The sequence below is a fragment of the Benincasa hispida genome, chromosome 4 (genome assembly GCF_009727055.1).
Source record: "Benincasa hispida cultivar B227 chromosome 4, ASM972705v1, whole genome shotgun sequence".
In the NCBI taxonomy this organism is placed as follows: Eukaryota; Viridiplantae; Streptophyta; class Magnoliopsida; order Cucurbitales; family Cucurbitaceae; genus Benincasa; species Benincasa hispida.
Genome location: NC_052352.1, coordinates 25,337,230 through 25,346,419, shown reverse-complemented (window position 1 = coordinate 25,346,419; position 9,190 = coordinate 25,337,230).

Sequence of the window (9,190 nt, the reverse complement as noted above, 5' to 3'; positions counted from 1 at the left end):
CAACGTTACTTGATTTTGCTTCTCCACTGCTTCTTGTGATATGTTTTCTTGAGGAAAGGTGGGGGTTTTATGGATCATTTGAAGGTTATCTGGGAGCTGTGTTTAGCTGAATATTTTCCATGGGGAAAAAGAACCATAGAAGAAAATCATTTTATGGATCAAATTGTGCTGTCGTGGAAGTATGATGCTAATTGATATTTAGTTCTGAACATTTCAGGAGAATCTTCAATAGTGGTTCTGATTCTGGTTCTGATTCTAAGGTTTTCTGGAATGATGCTAGACATTTGAAGCCTAAGCTTATTTACAAGCGTCAAGTGATTATCCTTTAGCCTGTCTTGAGTATTGGACTTGTTTTTATATCTAAAGTTGCTACTCTCTCCTGATTAGATTGTTTTGGTTGATGTTGGGATATCGATATAATATTGATACAATTTAGGCATCTTTGCTCTTGAGCTGTTAACCCTATCATAATTAAATAATTTTCTTTTACAGTTCTAGACCGAGAGTTTTGTTCAGTGGTCCTCATTGGGGACTTACCTAGCAACAATTCACCGACAGGGTGCTGCAGTTTGGGGTGGCGCAGGTACCTTTAACCGTCTTATGCGCTTTGCCCATCAATAGGTTTGTTATTGTTTTTCGTTCAGTCCTTCTGACAGTGCTTGCTAACGTCCCAAAGGCCTTAAGCTTTTAATATATAAAATGTAGGTTAAGTTAATTTATTTTTCTCTTGGTGAGAAATATTTGGTGATGTACAGCAGTCATGAGCCTAGCAATCCCCGTGATGCAAATGTGGCAACTTTCTTTCGAATTTCTACTCTAAGTCTGGGAGCTTAGAATTTTCAATAAGAGCCTTCAAGAAAATTAAGAAAAAGAATGTGATTTCATGGACTTCAATTGTATCTTCCTATTGTGATAATGGTTAAATAGCTCGGAGTTTAAGTTTCTTCGCCGAGATGCTCTCGGATGGTGTGGAACCAAACGAGTACACTTTAACAAGTGTCTTGGGTGCTTGTTGTGTAATGTTGACATTGGGTTTAGGAGCACATATTCATTCACTAAGCGTGGAACCTTCATCGAAGGTTAGAACTTTGTAACCATCATTCTCATATATAGATTTGAACTTATTATATGGTTATCTATGTGTATATTCCTGAAATTCTTGTTGAATATTTAAATTTCAGTTCAATTTTTAAAATGTCCCAGAAATTCTAGAATAAATGTGAAAATGCTAGGTTTGCATATAGCTAAAAATCATTACAAGTATGAATTTATGATGAATTTGCTTTACTAGCATTCTTTAACATCCGATTTAAATAGTTAATATCTAGCTCTGTAACATAATCGGTATTTCTATTACATTAGTAACATTTTTCATATTAAGATTCGATAAGCATCATTCTAATATTCGATTTAAATTATTTGATCATTCGATAAGTATCACTACAAGAATTTTTCCTTGAATGTACCATTTATGCACATTCCCAATAAACACGGTTAGTTGAATATGAATTCTGATAACATTTTCAATTTCAATCCTTTGTCTTAAACCTTTTTTGTTTGTGTATTTTTTAGGTGTTTAGAAGGGGTGGGGAGGAGATGGATTTCTTGCAACAACAAGGGATTCAAGTGAAAATTGTTCCTGGTAAGTGCATTTTTGAATGCTTGCAGTTTTAAGCACAGTTTCTAAGTGTTTTCAAGTGACTTTAATGATATGAAAATTCCTGTTTGAGAAGTTATAGTGTGCTTATTTCTCTTTGGACCATATTGGATTAGAATGTAGCACCCGTTTATGACTCATGGGTACTATTTATTTGTAGTTTAGATTTGATTCAAGGTGCTCGAGTTTGTAGGTCGCACTATGGTATTTTGTGGCTTATTCATGCACTATGGTAGTCTTTGTGACAACTTTTGAGGTTTGAAGTATATTGTGAGCTAAATTTGCTTATTGATGTATGTGTTCTTGAATATTCATTTTTTGGGAATTTTGATAGTTCTGTTGAGAACAAGTGGTTGTGAAATATTTTTAGGAGTGTGTTTCTTTGAACAGGTTCAAGGTAAATTTTTAGTTTTGTTGTGGTAGCATCATTATGTTGCCGAAAATTTTCCATCATCTTCGTATCTTATATCTAGGTAACCAAGCTTCTCTTCTTCAAGATCTTGAAAAAGAAGATTCTCTAATTTATTCAACTATTGAGTTTTCTTGTTTTGCAGATGCAACAAAGGAGTAAATATTTGGTATCGCAACCTCTTTATGCTTTTTCTTGGGGAACTTTAGATCTAACACATTCACTACAAGAATTTTTCCTTGAATGTACCATTTATGCACATTCCCAATAAACACGGTTAATTGAATATGAATTCTTATCACATTTTCACTTTCAATCCTTTTTCTTAAACCTTTTTTGTTTGTGAACCTTTGAACAACAGTGGTCAGACAAAGATGCCTATAACCAGACATTGTCGAAGTTAGGGGGTTGGTTCAAGAAGAATTATGAAGGGATCCATACTTACCAAGTGGAGAGAGACAGTAATCTCATAATATTTATAGAATCATAATGTTTGTATTACTTGTAATTTGTGTTTTCAAGGCCTGGATTATTGTACAGCCTTTTAAATTATAATTTTATAACAGAACTTGTGGATTAAATTTGATAGATTTACAATCCAACATGAATAATGTCATAGCCACAATGTTCAATAATGATGTGTCATGTTATACTTTTTTACCAAAAAAATGGATTCGGCAACGGAATTTAAAAAAAAAAAATGGACAGATTCAGGCTTCAATGTTGGTTAATAATTAAAAAAAAAAACAGAGGCTTTAATGTCGGTTGGAAATTTCATTGAAGGTCTTTAATGTTGGTTGCAACCGACATTGAAAGCTGTGTTATTGAAGCCCTTTAATGTCGGTTTAAAACCGACATTAAGGCAACCGACAATAAAGGGCTTTAATAACACTATCTTTAATGTCGGTTGTCAACCGACATTAAAGCCCGAATTTCTTCTAGTGTATGGAGCCATACCAATGCTAGAATGATAACTATTATTATAAGTGAACTTTGCTAAAGGAAAATGTGTATCCTAGCTACCTTTAAACTATAACACACAAGCCCTCAAAATATCTTATGTCTGAATCATCCGCTCTGATTTTCCATCCATTTGGGGATGAAATGTTGTACTAAAATGCAACTTGGTACCTAGCGTTTTTTGTAAACTGGGCCAAAACTTCGAGGTAAACCTCAGATTTCTATCTGATATAATTGATATTGGTGCCCAAATTGGCTTACCACTTTGTCAACATACATATTGGCCAACTTATCAAGGGTAGAAGTAGTTCTGACTAGCAAAAACTTTGCCGTCTTAGTCATCTGGTCTATAATTACCCAAATGTCATCATAACCATTGGGTGTCCTGGGTAAACCATATCATCAGAGAGATTGTGCATCGAGGGGACGTAATTGTCACGAAGATAGCTTCGAAGCACAATGTTGTTTATCTGTTTATGAAGGCTCTCACGACTATAGTGTTTGAGGGTCACCTACAGAGCATGGGTCTACGGGACCGTCCGTGGCTGGACTAGGTGATGACATGAAATTGATCGTATGATGTGCATGCATGATGATGTGCTACAAGCTTATGTTACCATAAACTTGTAACGCTAAATGTAATCTTATGCTATGTTAATGCTCATGCATATTTTATGCAATACTACTTCTAGATATATGCGTTGTTAACTATATGCTTGTAGTATGCTATGGAGTAATGTGTTGTCACAAATTTCCTTGCGCTGAAACTAAGTATAATTCCAACGCAAGTTTCTCAGAGTAATCCGAGGTCGAACACAGGGATTATTTTCGTTAATGTGTTACTTTTGTGATACATGCGACCGGTTTTTACAATTAATAAGAATTGGGTTTGTACATGAATTTAAAGTTGCGGTAAAATATAGTTGCGTTAATAAACTAAATTGCGATGAAAATAAACCTAAGCTAATATGATACAAGATACAAGATACATGATATACATGGTACTGGGTTCAAGACTAACTGTGAAGTTTATACAAAGGATCGTGGTATGCGATTGCAAGTCTTTATGAATGAATCAGAAATAAAAAGGATAACTAGTAAAAACACTGCAAGTTTATTAATTGCGTTAAAGATGTAACTAAGGTTCTGCTTTCCCTTGGCCTACACCTCTTGGTGATCGACCACGTTCCCATATCTCTATGGTAAAACAGGGATGAACGTGATGAACACAAGGTTGCTTCCATCTCTGGAAGTACTTCTCACTTTAGTTAACGCATTCTTCCAACCCTCTCTCGATAGGCGAAATGACATTTTCATTTCTGCTCTCACAGGTGAAGATGCCGTCTAGCATGCTTTAGCTAAACATAAATATTTCCTTAACACAGATTAATTTGCTTCCTAATTCTTACTAATTACTAGGGGATTAAAAAAACATCATGGTGAAAGTGAAACATGGAGGAACGAAAGTAGACAGAGAAATGATAATGGAAATGATCATAACATTCAATACTAAGATTAAGCGTCTGGTACATGGTGTGAATGATAGACTACGAAGATGAATACAAGTGATGATAAAAAGATAGAAATAAATACAGAAGAGTGTCAACATCTTGACACAGATCTGGACGGTGGTTTTGCTTGCCGACATGTGGAGTGGATGAACAGAAGAGCTTCCTTCTCAGGCTTGCTCGTATGGTAGAGGTGACCTTCGTACAGAGCTTCAACGGCGGGGATCGAAAGAATTCTTTGCCCGAAGACTCACTTCTCGGCCTTGTCTCTTGATTCTTCCCGGATCTACTCTGATTAATCCTTCAACCAGTCTCTCTCTCAGATGAGTATTCAAGTTTTCCCTATATTTAAGAATATTTTTTCAGTGGAACGGTTGTACATGCGTCAGAATCCTCCGCAATTGCGTTGCTCTTTACATCTTCAATCGTTTGCCTGCATGCGGTGTTGTTTTTTATTACCGCATGCGGTGNAGAGCTTCAACGGCGGGGATCGAAAGAATTCTTTGCCCGAAGACTCACTTCTCGGCCTTGTCTCTTGATTCTTCCCGGATCTACTCTGATTAATCACTCAACCAGTCTCTCCCTCAGATCAGTATTCAAGTCTCCCGTATCGAGTATATTTCTTCAATGGAATTGCAGAAGCTATTTATAGGCGAAGCTTTGACTCTTTGCATTGTGGTCCCCACTTTATTGTTAAGGCAGTTCCTGAAATGGTGGAGTGAATATTCCTTCTGTTACGCAATCAATCCCGATCGAAATGCACAATGGTCAGCTGTACATGCGTCAGAATCCTCCGCAATTGCGTTGCTCTTTACATCTTCAATCGTTTGCCTGCATGCGGTGTTGTTTTTTATTACCGCATGCGGTGAAAATTGCATTGATCACAAAGCACTTGATCGATTGTCGCATGTGCCGTCATTGCATTGACCGTCTCTTCATTATTTATTGACGGGCGCAATGCGACATAGATGCATTGTTTAGTTTATCTTTGAGCCATGAACGCATGCGATGACTTGATTTCCTACAAAACAGAACTGAAACATTATTTTCTACCATCGCAATGGTGTTAGTGGGTGTATTGATGACAATTTATAATTCTCGCATTTCTTAGCCAATTTCCATACTATCGACGCAACTTTTCTTCCTTTTGGCCGCAATATCTAAATAAAACGGTATAAATAACTTGTATTTCTACAAGTTATCATTAGGGAGAGTGGGAGTATAGTTGTACTGGGCCTTTGTGCCCTAGTCTATTGTTTTATACTTGGTACCCCAGTAGCTCTAGGACAAGTGGGAGATTGTTAGGGTTCATGCCCTAAATCTCATAGGGTCCTGTAGTTTATAAACACATGCATGAACAAACATTTGTGATGTAATAATATGAGATATTTTATTCACTACTGTTTATGAAATATGAGATATTTTAGTTGCATTAATCACAAATCAATAAACTAAGATCCATGGTTATTGCTATAACTTAAACATGTATGTGGAGACATACAAGTGAATCGTGCCTTAAGTGATAACCTAAATGATCTGTAGTATATAGATAAAGGATGGAAACCTTATCTTGGTGACACTACGGATACGACCCGTTTTGTAGATGTTACAAGTGTTATAAAGTGCTATAAATGATCTGATCCTGGTCATTCATATGAAGACATGCGAGCAAGGGTATCCTATACAAACGATTTTGTATAAGATCAGACCAAGAAATGTTTAATCTCGTTATATGACGCCGTTCATGACAGAGACTTTCATTTCATTAGGATGACCATAGGTAACATGATCTTAATCTTGAGTGAGTTAGGAACTCCTGCCTAAGAGGGCGGTCCTTTGATTTGCATGGGTGTGAGTGGCCAGATCACTGATTCAAACCTACCACTTTGGGGATTCGTCTGATTAGGGAGCTAGAAACTCAACTACACAAGACGAAATTCACTCCTTCCCCAAAGCAGGGGTAAGTAGATAAATTGCTCCCTTAATGGCTGATTCCGGGGTTTGAACAATGTGGCGCTACACCTTCTCATGGCTTGAGAAGTGTTCACTCATAATGGGACTATGATATATTGTTCATTAGAGAAATCAGTGGTACTTAAGAAGTTAGATGTAACTACAGGGGCAAAACGATAAATTGGCCCAGTTATACTTACGATCATTGTGAAGGGTCATCGTACTGTTGGTTAGTTATATCCAATGGATACATAAATATATCTATAGTGCGAAGTGTACAACTATCAGTCTTTAGTGGAATGCTCAACAGTTAACGGATGATGGATATTGTGATTAAAGAGTTTAATAAGTCATTCACGTACCCTTGGAGCTTCAAGCTACAGGTTCATAAGGTCCTCTTGGTAGCTCAATGGATTCATGTTGAGAATCAGTTTTTGGGTTAGTTTGAATTGTTCAAATTAACAAGAGAAAATTTGATTATATATGATATAATTAAATTGATTCAATTATATGTGATATAATTGATTTGATGTATTAGATACATTAATTGGGGGAATTAATATAAATATGATTTATATTAAATGTCATAAAGGAGAAAAAGAACTATGGTTTAAATATTACATATGATGTGATATTAGAATTATAGGTTATAAACATAATATGATAAATTAATTATTATATTTATTTATAACAAAAACAATTATAAGATTATTGTGGTTGGTTATTTTTCTCCTATAACCGTTTAGAGTGGGAAGTTTTTAATCAGTTTTTCAATTTTTCAATAAGGCAACTCATTTCGATTGGGTAAAGAAAAGAGCTATACGATAACCTTTGAGAGAGAGAACGATTAAGCATCAAGGCATCGAGTTTGCTAGATAATAGTTCCTCATTACTCAATGATTGAGTACCAAGTCTATACGATAGACTTTCTCATTCTCCCACTTACTCGATCGTTTAATTCCTCATTCTCTCTACCAATTCCACACAGAGCCTACACCTCCTAGATTCTCACACCGAGAATACCAAGGTAACCTCTTGTTAGTGTCGAGTTGTTGTTCGAGGGTCGAGGATCGAGTATTACTTGATTGTGTTCAAGGATCTAACAGTTCGTGAAATTCACTAATTGTTCATTGTATTAATGCACTTGATCGAGTTTGCTTGGACACTGGACTGATGTTAATCGAGGGAATACTCAAAGAATGGTTCTTCAAAGGTATGTCACTCGATTCCTTTGGTTTTAACTCAAAAGCATGTTGTAATTTACTCGATGATACATAATTTTTGTTGTTTGAATGTAAATGTGTTGTTCTTTCACAATGGGTTTGGAACAATCTGCTTCCGCTCAACGGTTCTCTTGTTTAAGAGTTCCCTCAAGTGAGACTATGATATATTGTTCATTAGAGAAATCAGTGGTACTTAAGGAGTTAGATGTAACTATAGGGGCAAAACGATAAATTGGCCCAGCTGTACTTACGAGCGATTTGTGAAGGGTTATTGTACTGTTGATTGGTTATATCAAATTGACACATAAATATATCTATAGTACGAAAAGTGCAGCTGTCGGTCTTTAGTGGAGTGCCCAATAGTTAACGGATGATGGATAATGTGATTAAAGAGTTTAGTTAGTTATTCACGTACTGTTGGAGCTTCAAGCTATAGGTCCATAAGGTCCCCTTGGTAGCTCAATGGATTCAAATTGAGAATCAGTTTTTCGGTTAGTTTGAAATGTTCAAATTAACAAGAGGGAATTTGATTATATATGATATAATTGATATAATATATTTGATACATTATGGTTTGATTTAAGGAACTAATATTTGAATATGATTCAAATATAATTTCTATGAATTAGATTCATGGTCATTAAATTTAATATAAATATGATTTATATTAAATGCCATAAAAAGAGAAGAAGAACTATGGTTTATGTATTATGTATGATGCAATATTAAAACTATAGGTTATAAATATAATATAATAAGTTAGTTATTGTATTTATTTATAATTTATTAATTATATGATAATTAAAACTTATTTTTCTTCATAACTACCTTTAGTGGGTAGTTATACGGTTTTGGCAAATGAGTGGAATAAAGATGAAAAATTATTTTTCTAATAATTCTACGAAAACTACTCAGATTAACTATCAAGTGACTATATGATAGCATCGAGTTTACTATACGATAGTGCTCTTAACTAAACGATCGAGCATCGAGTCTATGCGATAGACTTCCATCTTCTACATGATAGTGTTGCTAGACTTCCATCTTCTACATGATAGTGTTGCCTTTTACTCGATCATATTCCTCCTTCCCTCTAACCAAAATAAGCCAGAGCCCACCACTCCTAGATTTTCACACCGAGAATATCAAGATAATCTAGTGGTTGTGTCTGGATCTGTTCAGGGATCGAACTGATACTCATTGCTGTTTGAGGGAGTTCAAGTTGCTCGTTATGTTCGTGACTAATCGAGGGATATACTTGAAGAAAGTGTTTTTCAAAGGTATTGTCTTTCTAACTTTTGTATTTATTTCAAGAAGCATGCTGTAATTTATGATTTAATGCATAATCTGTTTAGTATGACTGAATGTATGTGTTCTTTCACAATGGAGTTTGAACAATCCACTTCCGCTCATAGGTTCTCTATATGTAGAGTTCCTTCGAACATTATGAGCCACCTAAACTCAATCTTCCTAAGGGTTT